Source organism: Denticeps clupeoides, unplaced genomic scaffold, assembly GCF_900700375.1.
Source record: "Denticeps clupeoides unplaced genomic scaffold, fDenClu1.1, whole genome shotgun sequence".
NCBI classification, from domain to species: domain Eukaryota; kingdom Metazoa; phylum Chordata; class Actinopteri; order Clupeiformes; family Denticipitidae; genus Denticeps; species Denticeps clupeoides.
In genome coordinates this window covers 399,027-424,954 of record NW_021630004.1, presented here as the reverse complement: position 1 = coordinate 424,954, position 25,928 = coordinate 399,027, and the positions used below count along the sequence as shown (strand labels likewise).

Below are 25,928 nucleotides of genomic sequence, written 5' to 3'. Positions count from 1 at the left end.
ATAAATGCATGGACCAACTTTTCTGGATCATGCATTGAAATGATATTTCTTATTTTCGCAATATTTCTAAGGTGAAAGAATGCTATTCTAGTGACATTATCTACATGCGAACTGAATGAGAGACCTGCATCAATGAGGACACCTAGATCCTTCACTTCAATACTCGGTGAGATAGAAAGGCTATCCAGGGTTATGGTGTAGTCAGCCAGTTTATGTCTGGCTGCTTGAGGCCCGATTACAAGCGCTTCTGTCTTGTCAGGGTTTAACAGGAGAAAGTTGGTGAGCATCCACTGTCTAATGTCCTTCAGACAATTCTCTATATTGTTCAGCTGCTGGCATTGCTGACAGATACAGCTGTGTGTCGTCAGCGTAGCAATGAAAGCTAATACCGTGTTTGCGGATGACGTCGCCTAAAGGTAACATGTATAGAGAAAAAAGTAACGGACCTAGGACAGAGCCTTGTGGAACACCAAACTCTACTTTACTATGTGAAGACGAAACACCATTGATGTCCACAAACTGATATCGGTTGGTCAAATATGATCTGAACCATACAAGGGCTGTTCCCTTAATCCCGATAACATTCTCTAACCTGGCAAGGAGAATAGCGTGATCGATAGTGTCAAACGCTGCACTCAGATCAAGCAGGACAAGCAGCGAGATGCGTCCCTGATCAGAGGCCAACAGCAGGTCATTAACCACTTTAACCAGCGCTGTCTCAGTGCTATGATGAGGTCTAAATCCTGATTGATATACTTCATGGATGTTGTTACAGTCTAGGTATGCGCTCAGCTGCTGGGCTACAACTTTTTCTAAGATTTTTGATATGAACAGAAGGTTGGATATGAAAGCTGACTGCGATCAAGATCCGGCTTTTTAATCAGGGGTCTAATGACTGCTACCTTGAACGAACTTGGTACGTGGCCGGTGCTAAGCGACGAGTTAACAATTTTGAGGGTAGAATTTATAATATCGGGTGCTATTTGCTTAAGGAGCCTTGTTGGAATCGGATCCAAAGCGCAAGTACATTGATTTGATGATGAGATTAATTTGATTAATTCATGCTCTTTAATAGGGTTGAATCGTTCTAATCGGTGGTCGTCTATTAGAAGATTATTTTCCATGGAAATATCAGCGGAGCTATTTGTTGTGCTTTTAATCTTCTCTCTATTTGCGACAATTTTAGTATTAAAGAAATTCATAAAATCATCGCTACTATGATGATATTGAGTGGTCGCATCCGTTTCTGTCTTATTCCTGGTTAGTTTGGCTATAGTTTTAAACAGGAATCCGGGATTATTTTTGTTTTTGTCTATTAACGAGGACAGATACGTTGATCAAGCCGTGCTAAGTGCCTTCTTATAGTTAAGTAGGCTCTCCTTCCAAGCTATTCGGAATATGTTTAATTTACTTTGACGCCATTTGCGTTCTAATTTCCGGGCGGTCTTCTTAAGCGAGCACGTGTGATCATTATACCAAGGAGTTAAGTTTTTATCTCTTACTATCTTCCTTTTGAGGGGAGCGACTATATCTAACGTACTACGCAGTGTTAATTCTAGACATTTGGTCGCTTGGTCAAGTTCAGCGGGGTTTGACGGTGAGTTTATCAGCGTTGATAAATCTGGTAAGGTATTAATAAACCTCTGTGCCGTACTTGATGTAATTGTCCGTTTGTCTCTATAACGAGGGGGATTGAGTTTGTTGTGTCTGAGACATATTTTAAAAGCGATGAGGAAATGATCTGAGACCATTTCAGATTGCGGAAGAGTGACTATATCTTCTATATTTAAACCGAAGGTCAACACAAGATCGAGTGTGTGACCACCTTCGTGAGTAGGTCCTGTTACATGTTGGTTAACTCCAACTGAGTCTAATAAAGACAGGAATGCGATTCTTAGTGAGTCTTCTAATTTATCACAGTGGACGTTAAAGTCGCCGACAATTAGGGCTTTATCCACAGATACAACTAAGTTGGAGACAAAATCTGTAAATTCACTAAGAAACTCAGAATAAGGTCCAGGGGGTCTATAAATAATAATCAATGGAATGAATTTAGGATTTTTATTTTGTGAGACTACATGAGTTATATTGGTATGTAGAATCTCAAAAGAGTTAAATCCTTGTCCGGGTTTATAAGTAATACCGAGGTTATCCTTATAAATTACTGCGACGCCACCTCCTCTTCCAGTTAAGCGAGGTTGGTGTACATAGCTGTATCCAGGAGGACTAGACTCGTTTAATGCTACAAATTCGTTTGGTTTTAACCAGGTTTCGGTCAGGCACAGTACATCTAACCCCTGATCTGTAATCATTTCATTGACAATGAGCGTTTTAGGTGTGAGAGATCTAACATTTAATAATCCTATTCTTATGTCGGGGTGCTGGTGGTACGTGCAGAAGGAATGATAGTAACGGGTAGTAAGTTGCTGAAACAGACACCCCGTCCAGCCCCGACACCCCGTCCTGTCCAGGCACCATACCTCCACCTAGCAAGGAACCAGCACCTACAGGGAGACGTGGCAGGGCAAGACAGGCCAATCTCAGTGAACTCCTCTCTCCTGTACAATATTCTGCATGCTGCAACAGCCCAAAATAGTATTCAATATATGAGGGAAAAGATGACTGGACTGCATTCTTCATTCCTTTTGAAATGAGAGGCACAGAGGACAAGCATTGAAATCATCATCATCATTTATTTCTTATACAGCCCAAAATCACATACAGTATGTCTCAGTGGGTAAATGGTAGATGGTCTGCATTTGAGGCTGAGAGGATGTTGATTGATGGGTAAGCCTATTAGCCTAGTCACTGTTACATGAGGGACATGTGACAATATAAGTTTGATTTGCGTCGTGTTTTTGGCTCTCATGACAGTAATTCTGTTTATTTTCTGTCCTCTTTAATCCTAATGTTGTGCATTTGTGCCTTGTGTCGTACCTCAGTCATGGCAGAACGACCTACCAACAGAAATTCACCAAGAGGAATGTGTGAGGAGTTCCCTAGTGGCTCAGTGGCACAATTTACATCAGGAGGAAAAATGAGAGTGTTTTCTTTGTGCATTGGGTATTCTTCACGTGGGAGTTTTTTTTTTTTACACCATCCTAGTGGTGGGTGGTAGTAGACTGATGGTAGTGGACTAACACATTCACCTATGAACCAGAAGACCCAGGTTCAAACCCCACTTACTACCATCGTGTCCCTGAGCAACACGATGTGGGAAGGAGAGGTTCAGAAGGTCTTTTCTTCCTACCACTGTGAGACTCTATAACAAAGACCTCACAGTTGACCACTCACACACACAGACAAACAAACACACACTTCAAATACATCACGGTAATTACCAACTGTACAGGTCTACCCTTTGCACTTTACCAATTTTACCCATTACTTTACCCATTGCACCCGTGTAGATCTCAATTGTACATTTGTAGATAAATACATATACATATTTATTTTTTGCTGCTATTACCTCTGTTTCTATCCACTTTCTGCCATGACAAATGCAATTTCCCACTTGTGGGACTAATAAAGGTTGATCTTATCTTATCTTATGCCAGTGACATTCTGCAAATTTCCAGTATTCATCTCGGTCCATGGTGGGGTTCGGGATGCCTGCCTCTCTGTTTTCGTGTTTCTGGCAGTGCCTGAAGTTTGCAGGAGCGGTGTGGCCAGATGGGTTTTCAGGACTATGACAGGAGAGGCGGATGGATGTAGGACGTGGTGGAATTTTCACTCATTGTACCAAATCACAGGGTGGTGCTATTTCTGTTTTTTTCTGCAGTAAGCTGTAGTTGGCAACAACAGAGAAACTATCTGAACATTTTCTGATAATAGAAAATCACACAAGCACAGCCTATATTACTTCTTAGGAAATGGGACCTCGGGCAAAGAAATTTGTCTACTATTCAATTTGCCTACAATTAGTCTTTTTTCTTCTGACCCATCTCCCTTTTTCTGTCTCCTCTGTCTGCCCGTGACCCGGTTTAGCTCAAGTGTGTCTGCCTCTATGTTGAAGTGTGTGAGTGTGTGGAATTTGGTGCATGTATTATGTGTTTTAAAGAACATAATACGACACAAACCGTTTCTGTGACACTAGAAAATTATGATCATAATGAAGAGCATTAGTTAATAGCAGTGTTATATTAAATGGCCTGTGAATGTGTCTGGGGAGTTCATCTTATTTTTAAAGTGGAGATGACCTACATCTGATGGAAGATGGTGCAGAACACACACACACACACACACACACGCACACACACTTTTCTCTTTTTCTCTCTATCTTTCCTGTTAACATGTGCACACTTACTGGCCTCTTCTCTAAAGTCCCTTCCTCAGAAAGGTACCAGGGCATTCGTGAAGTAAACACAGTAAAGAGACTCAGAAACTAAGCCAAGAAGGGAGACAGATGGGGAGAGATTGGACAAAAACTGGTTTAAGCAAAGGTAAAGGCTCTGTGTGGTGTGTATGGTGGAGTGACGAGAGGGTGCAATAAAGGGAGGGAGAGACAAGAGGCAGAGGGAGCTGTGGAGCTGTGTGCACTCTGGAATATTTCTTTTCTTTGCTTTCCACCAATTGGTCACAGAGATCTATTTGAGAAGATATGTGAATTGATTGAAATATACTATGCATAGCTTTTTTCCTCCTGTTGCTGGCACTTTTCCATGACCTGTTTTATTTTCTCTCCAGCTGGATCTGTTTTTTAACTGCTGCATTACTGGACCCTGTTTGGTTGGGTGAAGGAGACTGCTGTGGATGGACAGAGCATGACAAAGATGAAACAGCACAGGTAGTACCACTTTAATGATCTGAATTGAATATTTTAATATTCGTTATGAAAATAAGTGTTTTGTAGATCTAATGTGTAATCTTTTTTTAACAATTCTAAGAAATTGAAAATAATGTGCGACAGCCACAGTAAGGCATGGGCGTTCATGCATGCCTGTTCATATGTGCATTTTTATGTCTTGTGGGATTAGATGTGTGTACTGTGTGTGCTGCTGCAGTGATGTGCTGGGAGAGATGATATAAAATGTGAATATAATGACTTGTGCATGTGTGTTTGATGTGAGAGGGATTTGCTTGGATGTGAGTTAGAGCTGTGTGTTTGCATGTTTGTATTTGAAGGGTTGTGATGTGTGGCCTTATTGAGAAGCTGTGTATCAGTGTCATTGTTTTAAACATTTTAATCTTATAAATTATCTTAAGTTAAGGTCAGTTACATTGTTGAATGAATCAACCTAAAATGGATCATCATTCCGATGTTTATTGATCTCACCTGACCTACTAATAGCGGCTGAAATAAATAAGGATTATACTCACTCTAGACCAATACATTCAAGTTCAAGGCAATTCAGCTTTATACATGTTAGACAGTACCTAGTAAAACAAAACAATGTTTCTCTGTAACCTGGTGCTACATATAACATTTGAACAATTAAAACAAAGTTATATACTGACACAAAGTTATATACTGACATAAAGTGCATGTGTGCAACACAGACAAACTGGGCTACGTAATGAGAAAACAGGGGACACAGGCAGTGCAAGAATAACATTTAAAAATATGTAGACAATGAGACAGACCATGCAAAACTAGTCAAATGAATAATAAAGTGCAAATACTGCTGTGCAAAATGGAACAGTGCAATAATAGATCATATTACAGACAGATAATATTACAATATAACAGATATTGTGTGTGTGTGTTTCAGTCCAAAAATGAAAGTACCTGAGTGTTCAGGTGTCTGATGGCCTGTGGAAAGAAGCTGTTGTGGAGTGTGGCAGTGAGGGCCTGAATGCTTCAGTACCCTTTTCCAGATGGCACGAGGGTGAAAAAAAATTTGAGGGGTGTGTAGAGTCCTTCACAATGCTGGTGGCTTTCCTGATGCAGTGTGTGTTGTAAATTCTGTTACAGAGGGAATGGATGACTCTGATGATCTTCTCAGCTGTCCTCACTATCTGCTGTAGGGTCTTGCAGTCCAATACGGTGCAGTTCCCAAAACAGACAGTGATGCAGCTGGTCAGAATGCTCTCAATAGTCCCTCTATGGAAGGATGAGGATGTTGAGGATGGGCTTTCCTCAGGCTCCGCATGAATTATAGACGTTGCTGGGCTTTCTTGGTGTTGGGAGACCAGGGGAGGTTCTCCTGTAGATGAACACCAAGGAACTTTGTCTTCTTTTCAATCTCCACACAAGATCCGTTGATGTTCAGTGGAGAGTGGTCCCTCCATTCTTTTCTGAAGTCAACAATCATCTCTTTTACTTTACTTTACTTTACTTTATTTAGCAGACACTTTTATCCAAAGCAACTTACAAGAGGAAGACACCAGCAATTCTCGTTCGACTTCTATAGAATATTGAGTTTACAAACTAAGAGCCCTGATAAGGCTCAAACTTGTCAGTGAAGAGCATGCTCAGAGATTGTAAGGTGCTAGACGAAGAAAAATTATAATGTATTTATACATTTTTGTATTGTTTGTACAATGTGTACACATGTGCGTGTGTAAGTGTTAGATTTGTCTGTAATATTTTTTGAACAAGAAAGTTTTCACCTGCTTCTTAAAAGTGGTGATAGTCTCGGCTAGTCGTGTGGAGGAGGGCAGGTTGTTCCACCAGCCAGGGACAACAACGGAGAACAGAGATGATTGGAATCGGAGACCCCGTGAGGAGGAATTTTTAGTCTCCTTTCGTTTGCAGATCTGAGAGAGCGTGCAGGGGTGTAGCTAGGTAGTATTGTGTTGATGTAGGAGGTAGTATTGTAGCTTCTGTGCAGGGGTGTAGCTAGGTAGTAGTGTGTTGATGTAGGAGGTAGTATTGTAGCTTCTGTGCAGGGGTGTAGCTAGGTAGTAGTGTGTTGATGTAGGAGGTAGTATTGTAGCTTCTGTGCAGGGGTGTAGCTAGGTAGTAGTGTGTTGATGTAGGAGGTAGTATTGTAGCTTCTGTGCAGGGGTGTAGCTAGGTAGTATTGTGTTGATGTAGGAGGTAGTATTGTAGCTTCTGTGCAGGGGTGTAGCTAGGTAGTAGTGTGTTGATGTAGGAGGTAGTATTGTAGCTTCTGTGCAGGAGTGTAGCTAGGTAGTATTGTGTTGATGTAGGAGGTAGGATTGTAGCTTCTGTGCAGGAGTGTAGCTAGGTAGTATTGTGTTGATGTAGGAGGTAGTATTGTAGCTTCTGTGCAGGAGTGTAGCTAGGTAGTAGTGTGTTGATGTAGGAGGTAGTATTGTAGCTTCTGTGCAGGGGTGTAGCTAGGTAGTAGTGTGTTGATGTAGGAGGTAGTATTGTAGCTTCTGTGCAGGGGTGTAGCTAGGTAGTATTGTGTTGATGTAGGAGGTAGTATTGTAGCTTCTGTGCAGGAGTGTAGCTAGGTAGTATTGTATTGATGTAGGAGGTAGTATTGTAGCTTCTGTGCAGGGGTGTAGCTAGGTAGTATTGTGTTGATGTAGGAGGTAGTATTGTAGCTTCTGTGCAGGAGTGTAGCTAGGTAGTATTGTATTGATGTAGGAGGTAGTATTGTAGCTTCTGTGCAGGAGTGTAGCTAGGTAGTATTGTGTTGATGTAAGAGGTAGTATTGTAGCTTCTGTGCAGGGGTGTAGCTAGGTAGTATTGTGTTGATGTAGGAGGTAGTATTGTAGCTTCTGTGCAGGGGTGTAGCTAGGTAGTATTGTGTTGATGTAGGAGGTAGTATTGTAGCTTCTGTGCAGGGGTGTAGCTAGGTAGTATTGTGTTGATGTAGGAGGTAGTATTGTAGCTTCTGTGCAGGAGTGTAGCTAGGTAGTATTGTGTTGATGTAGGAGGTAGTATTGTAGCTTCTGTGCAGGGGTGTAGCTAGGTAGTAGTGTGTTGATGTAGGAGGGCGCAGTTCCATTTAAAGCCCTGTCGGCAGCATCAAGGATTTGAACTCAATGCGAGCAGCTACCGGGAGCCGGTGGAGGGAGGTAAGAAGAGGTGTAACATGGGTGTATTTTGGCTGATTGAAGATGAGATGGGCTGCCATATTTTGGATCATCTGGAGTGGTTTTATGGTGACTGCAGAGGCTCCAGCCAGGAGAGAGTTACAGTAGTCGAGTTTGGAGATGACCATTGCCTGGACGAGGAGCTGCGTAGCCTGTTGTGAGAGAAAAGGCCGAATCTTGCGAATGTTGTAGAGAGTGAACCTGCAGGATCTGGAGATCACAGCAACATGATGGTTCAAACTCAGTTTGTCATCTATCCAAACTCCAAGGCGTTTTGCAGATGCCGTGGGTGTTAACAGTAGCGAGCCAATTTGAATTGAAAGGTTTTGTTGAGGGGAATTGTTGCCCGGAAAGATCAGAATCTCAGTTTTGGATAGATTGAGTTGGAGGTGTCGCTCAGACATCCATGCCAATATGTCTGAGAGGCAGGCCGAAATTTTTGTTGCTATAGTAGCATCTTCTGGTGGGAATGACAGATAGAGCTGGGTGTCATCAGCATAAGAGTGATAGGAGAAGCCATGTGATTGGATGATGTGACCAAGTCAGCGAGTGTATATTGAGAATAGAAGGGGGAACCCCTGTGGTTACCCTAGAGAGGACAGATGTCTCACCTCCCCATGATACCTTGAAGGACCTGCCGTGAAGATAAGAGGTGAGGTTCCTGTAACTCCTAAATCAGAGAGTGTGGTGAGAAGAATTTCATGGTTAACTGTATCTAAGGCAGCAGATAGATCAAGTAGGACAAGGACAGATGATCGCGGGCAGAGCGGGCAGCTCTTGCAGCACGAAGGTCATCCATCATTGCCAGGAGGGAGGTTTCAGTTGAATGCCCTTTCCTGAAACCAGACTGAAAAGGGTCGAGAAGATCATGCTCTTGGAGAAATGAGGAAAGTTGAGCCAGGACTGCTCTTTCAAGAATTTTGGAAAGAAAAGGAAGGTTGGAGACTGGGCGGTAGCTATCCAATAGAGACGGGTTTAATGTGGGTTTTTTGAGCAGGGGACAAATGACAGCCTGTTTGAAAGCAGTGGGGAATGTTCCTGTTGTGAGTGAGGAGTTTAAGACGTGTGTCAGAGCAGATACTATGGTGGGCTGTATGGACTGAAGGAGGTGTGAGGGGATTGGATCCACGGAGCAGGTGGTGGGGTGACTAGACTGGAGAAATTTAGACACGTCTGATTCAGAGAGGGGAGTAAAGGAAGACAGATTCCTGGTTTCAGAGGTAACAGCAGGACGGGGTCTGGGGTTAGGCGGTGAGAATTGTTTGCTAATGTCAGCCACCTTCTCTGTGAAGAAGGTAGCGAAGTCTTCTTCTTCACCCTACTTCACACTACTAACACACTCGCCTATGAACCAGAAGACCTGGGTTCGAATCCCACTTACTACCATTGTGTCCCTGAGCAAGACACTTAACCCTAAGTTGCTCCAGGGAGACTGTCCCTGTAACTACTGATTGTAAGTCGCTCTGGATAAGGGCGTCTGATAAATGCTGTAAATGTAAATGTAGAGAGAAGTGGGGGGGGTGGAGGATTCAGGAGACGGTTGAAAGTCAAGAAAAGTTTTCGAGAGTCATTGCAGTTGCTTACTTTGTCCTGGAAGTATCTGGTCTTTGCTGTAGTTACAGCAGCAGAGAAGGATTTTAGGAGAGATTGATACTTATTAAGTTGAAGCGGGCACTTGGATTTCCTCCACTGCCTTTCAGCTGCTCTAAGATGGGTCCTGTGGCGGCGAACCTCGTCAGAGATCCACGGCGAGGGTGGAGTCGCACGTGTTTTAGTTTTGAGGTTAGAGGGCAGAGTCTCTCGAGGCAAGATGTTAGTGTGGAGCAGAGGATGTCTGTAGCACAGTTAGGGTCCTGAATAGAGAGGATGTCTAGGGGGGAGAGCTCAGAGGAAACAGTGGAAGACAGTTGAGTAGGGCAGAGGGCGAAATTGTGTTAAGTGTGAGGTGGGTGTGGTGCGTGCCAGGGGGGATAGTCTGAAGTGAATAAAAGAGTGATCAGATAGATGTAGAGAAATGACAGATGTGTTGACTGTGGAGCATTTGCGTGTGAGTACGAGATCTAGTTGTTTTCCCGCTCTGTGCGTTGCGGGCGTGCAGAGAAGTGTGAAGTTGGAAGCAGTGATGAAGTGTTAGAAGTCAGTTGTTTGTGGCTTGAGGAGATCGAGGTTGAAGTCTCCTAGTTGCACAAGGGGCAGTTCCTCATCTATAATTGAGGAGAGAGTTGTGTCTAGTTCCTCTACAAAGTTCCCCAGCGGACCTGGAGGATGATATACAGCAACTATGGACATTTTTACTGGGTGTGTAATAGTTACACACCCAGAGACACCCTTTTGTCCATTTCCAATCTTTAATAATCAGGGCAGTGTCTAATTCAATCAGCACAAGATATGTTATCATGGCACCGAATAGGTAGATTTCCTCGATGTCCTCCACAGAAAGAGCTGCAAGGCATGTCATTTGAATGTCCATTACATACCCCAATGCATACGTAATGGACATTCGTACCCCAGAGTTATCAAAGTTCTCTTCTGTCTTTACCTTGTAGGAGCGATTGGTTCTCTGATACCTTCCTTCAGGGTAGCCTTGGCTGTTGACAGGGTATCTATGGATCTGTAAAAAGTCTTAAATCAGATTTTCAAAAATTAAGACCTTAAATATCATTAAAAAATACCCCTAATCCTTAAATCGAGAGTGGAACCGCGTATGGAGCTAGACAGCTAAATTTTCTAAATCAAATCAAATAATAATATATTACTTAAGGTAAAATACAATTAAAACTGTATTTTAGAAGAGCATGTCTGTCGAGGAAAAACTCTTGGACCCTTGGAGAGTTGTAGTTGACGATCCCGATGAAGGTGGTGAAAGTGGCCTTAAAATGTTAGACATTTGGCTTCCTTAAACCTGCAGAAACCCTGTGTTGAGTAGGCCACTGGATCCCCTGTTCTTCTATGGCTTATGTTTGGGGAAGTGAAGTGATTGTCACTTGTGATGCACAGCACACGGTGCACACAGTGAAATTTTTCCTCTGTATTTAACCATCACCCTGAGTGAGCAGTAGGCAGCCATTACAGGCGCCCGGGGAGCAGTGTGTGGGGACAGTTCTTTGCTCGGTGGCACCTCAGTGGCACCTTGACAGATCAAGATTCGAAACGGCAACCTTCTGACTATGGGGCCGATTCCTTAACCGCTAGGCCACCATTGCCCCACAAGAGGGCTGGTGAACTTCCTCAGGCACTTCAGCCTGCACTTCAGCATGATAAACTCCAAATTTGGTGAGCAATTCTGTTCATTAATTCTGTTCACCGAGAGTTTCTTACATAAATTTCCAGAATCTGCAGTCCCATCTGCACGGCAAACAGTCAATGAAATCCTTAATCTCCGCTCATCAATCTCGCTGATTATAGACTGTGTGTTTGCTGGGCAGTGGTAGCCTGTTTTATAAGTATAAGCCTAGCTTGAATGCCGTCCCTCTTACCCTCTTCTGCTTCCTGTCCCATCTGCACCAAAATGGTCTCTTTGTTTGGGAGGTAATCCAGACAGGGACCGATGTTCTGAGTAACTTAGCTGGTATATTTGCCGGTGGCAGCGGAATAAAGCCTTTAAATACAATGGATTTCTTCTGGACTGGACACAGAATGGTACACTGAATGTTCACACCAACTTGTTTTTAAAGTTTCGGGCCAGGATCACGTACATTTACTCGGAGTGGCTGGAGGTACAGATTCCCAACGGTTTCTGCCTGGCTCCCGACACTCACGTCCTGTCCCCCTGTGAGGTCGAGGGGGCCTGTGTTCCTGTTTCCCGGCTGATGTCGTCTAATGAATGAATATTTTGGTCTGTATAGCGGGTTCCAGGTTTGGCTCATGGCAGAGGAGCATCCGGAGGTGGTCCCAAAGATCAGGGCGAGGGACCTGGATTGCCCCTCTAAATTAGACAATTCTAGATGTGTTTAGTCTTGTATTTGTCACCCTGTTCTTTTTTTCTGCCACGTAAACTGTGTTGTCAATAAATCTCTGGTTTTTCTATGAGTCAAGCATTTTTTAAGTTCATCCCAAGATTTGGTAAAAACCACACTCAGCTCAGAGACAGTTCAGTGACCAAAAGAAGAACAGAAGGCTCTCAGTAAACTTCCACAGTGTTAAATTAAAGTGACAAAGTGAAGTGATTGTCACATGTGATACACAGCAGCACAGCACACGGTGCACACAGTGAAATTTTCACACAGCTTCCTTAACCGCTAGGCCACCACTGCCCCCCTAAACACTATCCTAGATTTTATATAATTCTCAATGGTTTTGAGTAAATTTAACCCTTTGTATAGTGTTAATATTTTCAAATTAACAACTGGGAGTGTTACTTCATTGAATTTACTTAGTTTTAAAATGCTCCATTTGTGTTATTGTTATACTAATCGTATACTAATAGTCTAATACTAATAACAGATAGATGTGCAATTATGACTATTGTGTTATATTCAATAAAAATCCATGTGAAGTCATCGTACTCTACAAAAAAAAAAATAAAACAATGGCACAGTCTAAATTGTCATCAATTTATAGATCAAATTGACCTAATTTGTAGGTCAAAGGGCTTGTTTATTTAAGCCTGCTTTAAAAAAAATACTTTTTGTCGGTTTCAAACACTCTATAGGCGTGGCAATGTTCATTGACGTTTTCAGTCACAAGCATGTGAACTATGAAGAAGGTGACACTGTTGACTAAAACATTAACAATTTTTCCAAAACTTTTGCATGAAACCAAATGAATATTCATTGATGTAGCATTTAAATGTGGAAGTAGATTTCTGAGAATAAAATACATTGCACCAATTTTGTGAACACCACGTTTTGAACAAGTTTCATTTGCAAAGAGGTCTGTTGTTTTGGTAACTTCCATCACAAAAGTCTTCATATATGGCTTATTCTGATACACATGATCTCTCAAGCAGTTCACAAATATAAGAATTGCAAAAGATAAATTTAGTTTCTTTGACTGGGACCTGGTCATAAGTACCTCAATTCCATTCAATACAAAGAACTTTATTTGTCCCCAAGGGGCAATTTAAAAGGCACAGTGGAGCAGCGCACACATGTAACAATTGTAAAATTAGACAGAACAGATGACACACTAACAATTTTCTGTATATTGCAATGTGAACAATGATAAATAACTTTACCTAACAGCAGCCGTAAGGTGCATCATGTTTTGAAAGGAGGTCTGGGTTTGGTGGGTCGGGGAGGTGGGAATGTGTGAGGCGAGAGTGTGTGAGGTGATAATGTTTGATTTTGGGGGGTATCAGAAGTTCCTCCTCTGTCCTACTTCCGGCATTTGGAGAGAACAAACTTAAAGGCAGAATTAAGTGGGTGTGAGGGGTCTTGAGTGCTAGCTTGCATGTTTGTTGGTCACAGATGTGCGATAAGGTGTCTTGGCAAGTGGGACAGTAGGTGGTGCACAAACACAGAAGAGGCTAGAGGTGCTGACCCAGAAGGTCAACCTGCACAGTTAAACAACAGGCCCATGAACTCACTGCCTGCTCATTGTATGGTTTTGCCTGAAGTACAGCTAGGTCCCATGTACCTTATCATAGCATTTTCTCCTGATCCACATTCCCCCAATTCTTCTCTCTGGATTATCTTTGCCTGTTTTCTATGCCCCAAATGTGTCCGAACCACCACTCTGTCCCTGTCCATACACACAATAGCGGGTGGTAGTAGCCTAGTGGGTAACACACTCGCCTATGAACCAGAAGACCCTGAAACCCGCTGTCTTCCGGTTCTCCTCTGCCCCATTACTTCCCACAGATCCCAAACTCACTCCCCGCTGTGCAGCAGCACGTCCACTGCTTCCTCCCCATCCTCATTCCCCGCCAGTCTCTCCCTCACCGACCAAACGCATCTAGTGTCCTCTCCTGGTACGACGGCTCGCCCATAGTATGTCTGCAAGTGCGTCACCGGATTCCTCTTGTGACAGTAAATGTAATATATGCGCCGATGTGAAAGACCCAGGCTGTCCACGACTTCTTCAGCCAGCCACTTTTTTCCTGTGCCTAAGAATCGTATTTATTGGCCAAGCAAGTGCAAGCACATACAAGGGATTTGATTCCGGATGATGGTGTCTCTCAAGTACAATGTAGGAAAAACAGATAAAAAACAACAACAAACAACAACAACAACAACAATGTGCAAGGATGTGGTGTTATTGTACAAATTGTGGATTGTTTGTGATTTATAAATAACTATATCTACATTTTATGAATAAATAGGCAAAAAACAAACTAAATCTTATATACAAGTGAACATAAAGTGCAGTGTGCAATGATGGAGGTGATTTACAGTATCAGCTGTTTAGGAGGGAGATGGCGAGGGGGAAGAAACTGTTCCTGGTCTGCAGGCTTCTATAACGTCTGCCAGAGGGCAGCAGGTCAAAGAGCCTGTGACCAGGGTGTGAGGGGTCTGAGATGATTTTCCCTGCCCTTTTCCTGGATCTTGAGAGGTACAGGTCCTGGATGGAGGGCAAGGGGGCACCGGTGATCCTTTCTGCTGACCGTACAGTCCGCTGCAGTCTGATCCTGTCCGGTTTAGTGGCTGCTCCATACCAGACAGTGATGGAGGAGCACAGGACAGACTCAATGACCGCAGTGTAGAACTGGATCAGCAGCTCCTGTGGAAGACTGTACTTCCCCAGTTGCCTCAGGAAGTACATCCTCTGCTGGGTCTTTTTGGGGATGGAGGAGATGTTGGTCTCCCACTTCAGGTCCTGGGAAATGGTGGTGCCCAGGAACTTGAAGGTCTCCACAATAGACACCGGACTGTCTGATATGGTGAGGGGGGGCAATGTTGAGGGATGTCTCCTGAAGTCCACCGTCATCTCCACAGTCTTGAGCGTGTTCAGCTCCAGGTTGTGTTGACTGCACCAGAGTACCAGCCGCTCAACTTCCTGTCGGTATGCAGACTCATCACCATCCTGGATGAGCCCAATGACAGTGGTGTCGTCTGCAAACTTCAGGAGTTTCACAGTTGAGTTCCTGGAGGGCAGTCGTTGGTGTACAGGGAGAAGAGAAGTGGGGAGAGGACACATCCGTGAGGGGCACCAGTACTGAGGGACCGTGTTCCAGAAGTGATCTCCCTCAGCCTCACTTGCTGCTTCCTGTCTGTCAGGAAGCTGGTGATCCACTTGCAGGTACCAGGTGACACGCTGAGCTGGGAGAGTTTGGAGGTGAGGAGTTCAGGCACAATGGTGTTGAATGCCGAGCTGAAGTCCACAAACAGGATCCTGGCGTAGGTTCCCGGGCGGTCGAGATGTTGCAGGATGTAATGCAGCCCCATATTCACTACATCATCCACCGACCTGTTTGCCCGGTAGGCAAACTGCAGGGGGTCCAGCTGGTGTCCCGTGATGTTCTTCAGATGGGCTAAAACCAGGCGTTCAAAGGACTTCATGACTACAGACGTCAAGGCGACAGGTCTGTAGTCATTCAGACCAGTGATGGTGGGTTTCTTGGATACCGGAATAATGGTGGAGCGTTTGAAGCAGGTGGGAACTTCACACAGCTCCAGGGATCTGTTGAAGATGTGGGTGAAGATGGGAGCCAGCTGCTCAGCACAGGCTTTGAGACAGGAGGGGGAGACACTGTCTGGACCTGCGGCTTTCCTGGTCTTCTGTTTCTGGAACAGCCGACGCACATCTTCAACGTGTATTCTGAGTTCCAGGGGGGAGGGTGGGGAAGAGAGTTGTGATTGGAGTCGTTGACTCTGGGCAGGGGAGGGTGAGGGAGGAGGGTGGAGGGAGAGAGGTGTGACAGGGGTCATTGTCTCTGGGAAGGGGTGGGTGACAGAGGAGGATGGGGGGGAGTGAGGAGTGATGGTGGTCATTGTCTCTGGAGTGGGGTGGTTGAGGGGTGTGAATATGTCCCTCTCAAACCTGCAGTAGAAGGTGTTACATTCCTCTGCCAGGTCTTTGTTTGCTGCAGCAGGGGGCGGGGGTCGTCTGTAGCTGGTGAACTCTTGCAGGCCTCTCCAGACTGACCCTGGGTCGTTGGCTGAGAAATCTCCTTGGTCAGCGTGTTTCTGCCTTGCTTGTACAGGACCATGTCACCACTTCTGTAGGCCTCCTCCTTGGCCTGGCGAAGATTCTGCAGTTTGGGACTGAACCATGGTTTATTGTTGTTGTATGTGCAGAAGGTCTTGGTTGGTACACACACATCTTCACAGAAACCGATGTATGATGTCACAGTGTCTGTCAGCTCATCCAGATTTTTTGATGCAGTTTCAAAAACAGTCCTGCAGTTCCTGCTTTGCTGCATTGGTCCACTTCTTCACAGTTTTGACCACAGGCTTGGCCCGTTTGAGTTGTTGCCTGTAAACTGGAATAAGATGGACCAGGCAGTGATCAGAATGTCCCAAAGCTGCCCGGGGGACAGAGCGATAAGCGTCTTTTATGGTGGTGTAACAGAGGTCCAGTGGGATTTTTTCCCTGGTGGGGCAATCGATATGTTGTCTGTATTTTGGGAGTTCGTGATTCAGTTTTGCTCTGTTGAAGTCCCAGAGGACAATAAAAAGAGAGTCAGGGAATTTCCTTTCCAGGGTGGTGATCTGGTCAGCCAGCATTGGCCTGAGGAGGGATGTAAACTCCGACCAGAACAAAGGAAGAGAACTCCCGCGGTGAATAAAAAGGTTTGCAGTGGGTGAAAAAAGTTTCCAGGTTTGGGCTGCAGAATTTCTGTAACACTGACATCAGTGCACCAACCTTCGTTAACGTAGAAGCAGATTCCGCCTCCCTTTGATTTCCCCGAGAGCTCCGATACGCATCCTCACGGTGGAGGTGGAAGCTCGGCAGGTTTAGTGCCGCATCGGGGGTGCGTTCACTGAGCCAAGTTTCAGTGAAACAAAGAGCAGCAGAACATGCAAAGTCCGTGTTGGTCCGGTTGAGAAGCAGCAGCTCGTCCATTTTGTTAGGAAGGGAGCGGAGGTTCGCCAGGTGGATGGAGGTGTTGTCCCGCAGATAGCCGCTGCTCCTCCGAATAAAATGTCCAAAAAACTTTCCGGGTTTGTGAAGAAAGGGTAAGGAATGTTTTGAGATGACTGGCTGAAGTTTAGCAGTTGATCTCTGGAGAACGTGATATGATCTGTGTGACCAAACACGCAGAAAATAAACAAAAAAAGAGAAAGTAAGAGAGAGCGCAGTACCGAGGCTGCCATCCACGGCGCCATCTTGGTCTCAGTAAGCCACAGTAACTCCAGCTCTCTCTGTCTCTTCACGTTCGCCAATAGCTCGTCCACTCTCATCTGAATCTACAGCGCCCGGAACCTCAGTCGCCCTTCGTTCTTGGAGGTTGCCACCACCCCTGCACCTTTTTCTCCTGTCATGTGATTTCCAATGACGATCTCCCGCTGACACTAAAGTGAAAGTGATTGTCATTGTGAAATACTGCAGCACAGCACACGGTGACACAATGAAATGTGTCCTCAGTATTTAACCATCACCCTTGGTAAGCAGTGGGCACCATGACAGGCGCCCGAGGAGCAGTGTGTGGGGCCTGCCTCAGTGGCACCTTGGCAGATCGGGATTCGAACCGGCCACCTTCTGATTACGGGGCCGCTTCCTTAACCGCTAGGCCACCACTGCCCCCTAAACTATTTGCCACACCACTACCATTGAGTTTAAGAGAGGAGATCAGCGTCAATCTTCTCTTTTCCAGGTCTGTAATGCATGTCAAAATCATACATAGCCAATGCTGCTAGCCATCTATGCCCAGTACCATTAAGCTTAGCAGACTTCAGAACAGATATGAGTGGGTTTTTGTCTGTTTCCACAATAAATCAAAATTCTGACTGAGGGATGTGATATCTCTGTTCAGCACTATTAAATCTTTGACTGACGTATGTAACAGGTCTCAACCCCTCTGGATAATTCTTAATTCAGTAATTCAGGATAAATCTACGGTAATACCACAGAAACATGAAAGATCAGAGTTTCTTCAAATCAATGGGTTGTGGTCAATTAGCAATGGCTGCTACCTTTTCTAGGTCTGTAGCAATGCCATCCTTTGAGACATACTTGACTTCCATGCGACAGAACAGAGGGCGCCATCAATGTGTGGCGTGATATTTTTTCCCTCGCTATCCTTTGCAAGTTTTTTCCTCCTTCCTATGCAAGTTGTTGGCTTAATCTACGCTTCCATTTGGATGGGATGGGTGAATCTCCAAATCTGAATAAAGCGGGATCCAGTTTGGCGAAGAGACTAACACAGGCAAGACAGAATCCACTGGATATATCCACAGCGCAAGCACCTTTCCTTCTTGAAGCACAGTTTCTTTCAAAGACTCATTGTGAACCACTACTGAGAAGCTATTCACGTCAATTTCACTCCTCTTGACTCCAATCTAGCATTTGTCCTAATGATCACTGGAGTTTGAACAGGTCCCCTGGGACACACTAATGTTAAGACAGCCAGAGTCTCTGGTTCTCCCAGTAGCACTTGTAGGGGTAGCTTGACTCGCTTAACCCCCAAACAGCAAGTCCAGTCACTGGGAGAATAGGAACATTTAGGAGATGTTCCCAATGCCAGGGCTCAAAGATTATAGTGACCTGTGACGTGCTGTCAAGCAAGGTATCACAAGCATGACCTTCAGTGGTATAATGGTAGAAGGTCCTACAAGTCCATCAGGAATACAAAGGCCATTATTCTGATGAACGGCACTTTGTTTCACTGAACAGATAACGTTACTGTTATTGCCGTGGACAGTAGATTTTAGCTTATTCTTTGAGCCTTTTATCAATTTAATTAACTTCTGAATGACCAATCTCTGGGTTTCCTCATTGCAACATTTGTTAGCAATGTGTCCTGCACCCCCACATCTGTAACAAAAATATTCATCACTTTGTTGAGCAGGGTCTTTTGGCACTAACCTTGTAGGCTGGGTGGCTATATTCCAGTAGTAAAAGTGACCTCAGTGATCAAACTACCACTAGGGTGTACTTTGTTTTGTAGTCGTTTCACCTGCTTCTTCAGAGCAGTGATTTCCTCATTTCGAATTTCGTCTGTATAGCTAGCATTACATTAACCTGCCATGTTATTTACATTTACATTTACAGCATTTACCAGGCGCCCTTATCCAGAGCGACTTACAATCAGTAGTTACAGGGACAGTCCCCCCCTGGAGCAACTTAGGGTTAAGTGTCTTGCTCAGGGACACAATGGTAGTAAGCAGGACTTGAACCTGGGTCTTCTGGGTCATAGGCGATGTATAAGGGGTGGCTACTACCACCCCTTATACATCGATGTGTTCAGAATCTTCATAGTCTTCCTCAGTGCAAACTTCAATAAGCAATTGGAGAAAATTAGGCGGGTTGCCTAACCTCCCTTAGTCCTAGTTGCAGCAGCATCAAATCAGCTCATAGCAGTTGTTCCACTCTTACTGTCCTTACCAGCGAGTGAAATTCCTCCTTTCTGTAGTACTTTGCTTAAAGGTTCTTCAAGTCTCCTTACAAAATTGGTTGAGCCTAAAAGTGAAATATAGATCTTCACCAGATTCAGCACGTCATCCCAAGCTGCTTTAATTACTTCCAAAGCAGGTCCTCGAATGCTTTCCATTATGTTGATCATTCACAAGCATATAAATGAAGCCATGAAGTGATTTGGACCAATATGAGATATATTCACAAACATGTATATTTAAGATGGATAGTATGTCATCTAAAATTTTGTAAACCTTTGTCAGAACAAAGATGTTTAAAATAGATTTCATCAGACCAGGATGACTAATGGGTTTCAATGCTACCATTCAACTGAGCTTAAAATAAAAACATTAAAGACTATATGAAAATAACAGAAATGTACAACTCAACAGTCTTTTGATTTCAAAAAAGTGTGAAAGTTTTGAAGACATCTGCAGTTCTTTATAGGTCATGTTCCAGGTCCTGGCAGATCCTGGAACGGCATCTTCATCCTCTGGAGTACACTCAAGTACACTTGCAGTCTCCTGAAATAGCTTCCTTGCAGACATCTCCATTGCCCTCCATGGCCTCCTTGCAGGCATCTACATGACTTGAGGCACTGAGGCTTCCTTTGCCAACTGTTTAATTGCACACTTGGACATGGTCTTGAGATGCCATGCAGTGTACTTCACCCCATCTTAGAAATGCTCCTGTTACAATATAGCAGTCACTATAAAGAAAAAATCTTCATACAGCAGCATTTTGAAATTGTGTTATTAGCTATTGAAGCTCCATTATTAAATAATCTTAATTGAGTCTATGCTGCTTTCGCATTATTACTGTATGACTTACATAGCCTGTTGGTGAAAAAGGATCCTTCAGTGTGGGAAAGAGTGCAGTAATTCCCAGGCCATACTTTTCCTTTTGCTGACGGGAGGGGAAATTGCTGTTGAGAAAAGACAACTCATGATCTTGAGTGAGCTTTACTTCCAAGTACTTATGGTATACCAATGAGAGAATAGGCTCTTCATGATCTTGTTAACTCTTTCCCATGTCTCTCTATCATTTCACAAGCTGTCTCTGTGTACTGTGCTCTTCAATATCCTCTCCCCCAGAATTCCTATGCAAGGCGTTTTCAACCATCTGCTCACATATATGGGGAAAAAGGGTTTTAGTGTTCATTTGTATTTATATGAAGACGAAAGATATACCACATCATACTTGTAAAGGGTAAAGGTGAAAGTTCAGAGTGATGTCAAAAACCGAGCAGGTGCAATTCAATAACATTAACTTTGATAAAGTTTGGAACAACATTTCGATTTTGCTCTACGCAGTAATACGTGATGTCAACCTTCTAAGTTTTTTACTGCAGAACTGCCTGAATCTTCCTTTCTCCAGCCACTGGGAATTCCCTGTGCCCCATAATCAGAATCCCGATCCGCCAAGGTGCCACTGAGCAAAGCACCGTCCCCACACACTGCTCCCTGTCATGGTGCCCACTGCTCACCAAGGGTGATGGGTTAAAAGCAGAGGACAAATTTCATTGTGTCACCGTGTGCTGTGCAGCAGTGTATCACGATGACAATCACTTCACTTTCACTTCATCTGAAATCCTTTTATGTACATTCAGGCACTGGTCTGGATGATTCATGAAGAATGTATTAATGTCAAAGTTTGGTATTGACTATTGAAACAGCAACTATAACCACAACGTCAGCAGAAACAGACTGAATAATCACATTCATGACACATTCCAACACACTATTAACTACAGTTAAATACTTTTTATAAATCTGAGCCAGAATCTGTTCTTTGATAAGATTCATGGGTACTGACAGTCACTTACAGTCAAAGAAAAAAAGAATTGAACACCTGCTGATTTACTAAAATTGGGTGGTAGTAGCCTAGTGGGTAGCACACTCACCTATGAACCAGAAGACCCAGGTTCGAATCCCGCTAACTACCATTGTGTCCCTGAGCAAGACCCTTAACCCTGAGTTTCTCCAGGGGGGGACTGTCCCTGTAACTACTGATTGTAAGTCGCTCTGGATAAGGGCGTCTGATAAATGCTGTAAATGTAAATGTAGTAAAAGTCCATGATTAACCAAAAATAGGAAAAATGCTTTATGCAAAATGCTTTATTCCAGGTCCGGGAAGAGATCCCTCAACAGACCATTTGCCAGCTCATCAGGACCATGCACAGGCGTTGTTGGGGGGTCATACATGCACATGGAGGCCACACTACTGAACCTCATTTGACTTGTTTTAAGTGAAAATAAAGTGATTGTCACCTGAGGGATTCGAACCGGCAACCTGATTATGGGTCTGTTTCCTTACCCACTAGGCCACCAAGTTGAATCAGCTTTTAGTGTGGTTTTCCACTTTAACTCCAAATCCAGACCTCCATGGGTTGATAATTTGATTTCCATTGATAATTCCTGTGTGATTTTGTTGTCCGCACATTCAACTATTTAAAGAACAAAGTATTTCATAAGAATATGTAATTCATTCGAATCTAGGATGTCTTGTTTCTGTGTTCCCTGTATTTTTTTGATCAATGTGAATGAATGTTAATGTGTCCCATGTCTTAATCGGGTCCTTGACCTGTTTGTTATGTTATGTTCTTTGTAATAAATGATAAATGACATGTCATGCAAATGTGTCCATCCATTCACCATGACACCATTAGTTTTGACCAATTAAACAAAATACCCTTCAAAAACTAGATAAAATCTCATCTTATAGGTCTGAACATATCATCTCAACATCTCACAAAAACGAAATACAAGTATACCAACATGATTGTTCTTTATTGTGTGTGTGTGTGTGTGTAATGAGTTCAAATTTGTAGTTGGGGTCATCCTCGTCTTCTGGCTAGTTGAGATTTTGCACTTTGTTGCCCATTAGCATGGTCTTCTGAGGGAGAAGTGACAAGCACTTCACCTCAGAATGAATTTCACTCTCTTTACCAGGCACCTTCACTGCTGCTGTTGTGATTAGTTGAATTTGGTACAGGCCTTCCAACTTCTTTTTCAAGTTTCCCTGGACCCTCATGTTGCTGTGACGCCTCTTTTACACGCACCGTTACAGTGGAAACAGATAGGCTGGCCATCTTCTGTAAAATGTGGTTCCTTTGCAGGTGAATTAGACTTAGGGCTAATACAAAGATTATGCTGTGACATCTTTTGTGCTGCTAACTCCTTAATCGCTTTGGTCAGTTCAGCGATTGCCTCGCCCTGTTCTACAAGGCAGTAGATTTCCCATTTCCCAACCCCACAGCTGTACAACGAGCCTCCTCCACTTCCTCTGAGTGGACATGTTGGTTACACGCTACTCGAGCACCACTGTACCTGTTATCCTCTGCTAACCACAGAATACCTTCCTGCCTGACATCAAGAAGACTGGACTCGGGTTTCTGATGAACCCTGGAGAACTCTCCTAGTATCAGATGAAGCACCAGGAGAGTGATGTACAATTGAGCTTATGACTTGAGATAAAGCATGAGAGTATTCACGGAGGTCCTCACTGTCTAACTGCCTACGGTCATAAAAGGCTTGCAGGAGCTGAGTGGCATTACGTCTTTCCCAAAGGCTTCCCTCAGAACCTTAAAGACTTCAGTAGCCCCCATAGCTCCATCCCCTTTGCATAACCGCACTTCTTCTAAAGCTGGGCACCTTTACAGAGAGAGGATGAATGGGCTCTGAAGGTTTGAATGTAGAAGAAGCCGTTCAACCTCCTCAATGAAATCCCTCACAGACCTCCCATCCTTACACAAATCCCCACAAAAATATAAATATGTCGTTCTGGACTGCTGAACGTCCAGAACTGGTAGCCCGGGTGACGGTTTCATTTCGCATTGCCTCAGTTCCTGTATGTGTTGCTGCATTTCATCCATGGGGTCATGCGGTCCCGTTGACTCTTCCAGAACAACGCCCTTCTCTTCATTTGGGCCGTGTGATATTTTGTCTGCTCCCTCGAAGTCACTCCACTCTGCAGATGTGGCACAATGCTCCGCCCCTTCGGCTGGACCACATCACTGGAACAAACCTCCTGTGCCAGAAATCGTCCCCCACTGCCGTATTTTACACTACAAAAACCAACACTTCAAAATAAAATGAGCAAAACCAGCAAACCCCACTCCTGGTACCAAAAATGTGGCACCACACAACCGTAAATTTAACGTGGGTTTCTTTATTTGCTAGCTGCTCAGAGCGGAGAAACGGCTGGTTTTTGTTTCTAACAGAAAAGAAATGAATAAACATGGACCCCTGATTTCAATGAACAAATAAAATGTCTAATTCCAACAAAACAACGGGGAACAAAAATAACACTGTCCAAAATACGACTCTCAGGTTCCTTACAAACTCCCCCTATAACTGCTCAAAATGGCTCGCACACCACGGAAATATCGCGCTCCGTGGACACAAGTCCGTTTTTCACTTCTCAACAATACCGAGTTCGCTATGTCTCCACTTGTGGAGACCGGAAGATACAACCCGAGCCCTCACTTCACAGTGACCCGGTTATCTTCCGCCACCCATGGGCCAAATGCGTACATTATTTAAATAGGGACAAATTGGAATTTCCCACCCGGTTACGTAAACATAAGCCAAAAAAGTTCTAAAAAAGCTAATAAAAAACCTGTAGTAAGCAAACAAAGTAACAACCAAAAGGAAATAACTACCAGACACTGAACCTGCCACCGAATTATCAAAAGGACTAAACTAGCGTGTACATACCGCACCTCACCTGCAAGAATTCAAAATAACAAAGATACCCCCATACAAATACCCTTTTACAGCTTTACAACTCCCACCCTACAAATACAGAAACCCCAAAAACAAACATGACATTTCGGTACTCTCAGTTGTTACACGTGTACAAATACGGCTCCTGACATGGCGCACACTTCCACACAGGAGCAGCCAATCTGGAGCCAACATTATTACCTCTCAAGCAGGTGTCTTGCGGGGTCTGTCTGAGCTGGGCTTGTCAAAAACCAGTCTCCAGTCTCTTGAAATCTTGATGCCGAGACACATTGAAGGTGTCTGCCACATCATCAGTGGATCTGGTCTTCAGCCTCTTGTTAATCAACACTTTAGTCTCAGGGTGAATGTTAGGCATGTTTGCAGAGGTCTAGTTGCAGTTGATGTGAAGGTCTAGTGTACTGGGGTTCTTTTTATACACCTGAGACATAACTGATCCATTTTTAGTCACAGGTGAAGCTCATATGTTAAGGCAACGCTTATGTCTTTGCAAAAATTGACTCAATGGGCTTTACAAAGCTTTGAATAGTAGAATAATTTTTGACAGTTTCGTTTTGCACTGAAACATTATTACAAAAGCTGTTGGGAATAAAATGTAATGTAAAGTAAATGTAAAGTAATTTCTTGTAAAAAAATCTTGATTAGAAATATATTTCAGCGGCACTTGAGGTCAATGTGTACACAAGCAAGAAGACTTTTGTCCAGGACTGTATGATTGCTTGTGGCTGTAAGGGCCAGGTCTTATGATTACTTGTTAATTGGCATTCCAGACAGGCAGAATTCCAACACATCCTTATACACCCCGGGCTAATAAAACCTGGCCACAATTCTCTCGTAAGTCTTCGTAGTACTTATGTGACCCTCCAGGGAATTGAATGGCACATGAATAAAACCTGCTCCCATAGTCGCTGCGGCACCACCAGTCCAGTCCTCCTGGTTGATGGTACAACAACACTTCCTTCAACACCTCAGTGGCACCTTGGTGTATCGGGATTCAAACTGATTCAAACCTTCTGATTATGGGGCCGCTTCCTCACCACTGCCCCATATTACCATATTACCAGGCTGGCTTGACTGTGCCAGTTCCGGCAGAACAAGGATGTTAATAAGAACAGGGAGCAGCCTGCCAATATAACCTTCAGGCTGCGGGATACAGCACTGGCTATAGGGTTTGGGTGTTCATGAATGGCAGAATAAGACCAAAGGCAGTGGAGGCATGGTTGTGCGCTGTTTTAAAAACCTGGTTTTGAGTGACAATCTGCTGTCCCAGAAAAGTAGTTATCTGACTCAGCTAGGAACAAACTGAAAACCCAGATTCCCATTTCACTGCAACATGGTGACCTGATGGCTGGCAACAAGTAAATGTCACTGTCTCTGCATAGGACTGTGGTTTAAAGGATGAGTATAGTGAGAGCAGAGCAACAAGTGGTGGAAATGAACCAAGTAAGACAGTACAGTGGACAGGGAGGAGGTGTATGCTGAGTGTTGTGTGAACTCTAAGGAGGGAGTAATGGATCTGTACTGTTTGGCTAAGCAGAGGGTCAGAGCTGGGAATGATGTCCCCTGCGGTCAAGGTGGGTCATACCCTGACTACATTTGATCAAAGTGTCATATCGTCAGTGTTGTCCCAAGGAAAGAATGTGAGGGCTGTGCTTATGTTTGTGAATCTCTGAATTGACTTTAATTGATTTATTAGTTAGTTAATTGACTGACCCAGCACCACGCGGCTAAGGTGGGGCAGTGGTGGCCTAGCGGTTAAGGAAGCGGCCTCGT

General features: G+C 44.0%; 1 protein-coding gene across 4 annotated transcripts in view; it reads left to right on the top strand.

Moving 5' to 3' along the window:
• The first annotated feature begins 4,326 nt into the window (after nucleotides 1-4,326).
• The window catches only part of LOC114780053 (SH3 and multiple ankyrin repeat domains protein 1-like), a 66,702-nt gene continuing 45,100 nt past the window's right edge, over nucleotides 4,327-25,928 (top strand). For 2 of the 4 annotated variants that reach the window (XM_028967556.1, XM_028967554.1), the window contains exon 1: nucleotides 4,554-4,786. The gene's annotated coding sequence lies outside the window, so the exon portion shown is untranslated. Of the gene's footprint in view, nucleotides 4,443-4,551; nucleotides 4,787-25,928 lie in introns of those variants that run through there. The other 2 variants (XM_028967555.1, XM_028967557.1) reach the window with 2 other exon arrangements.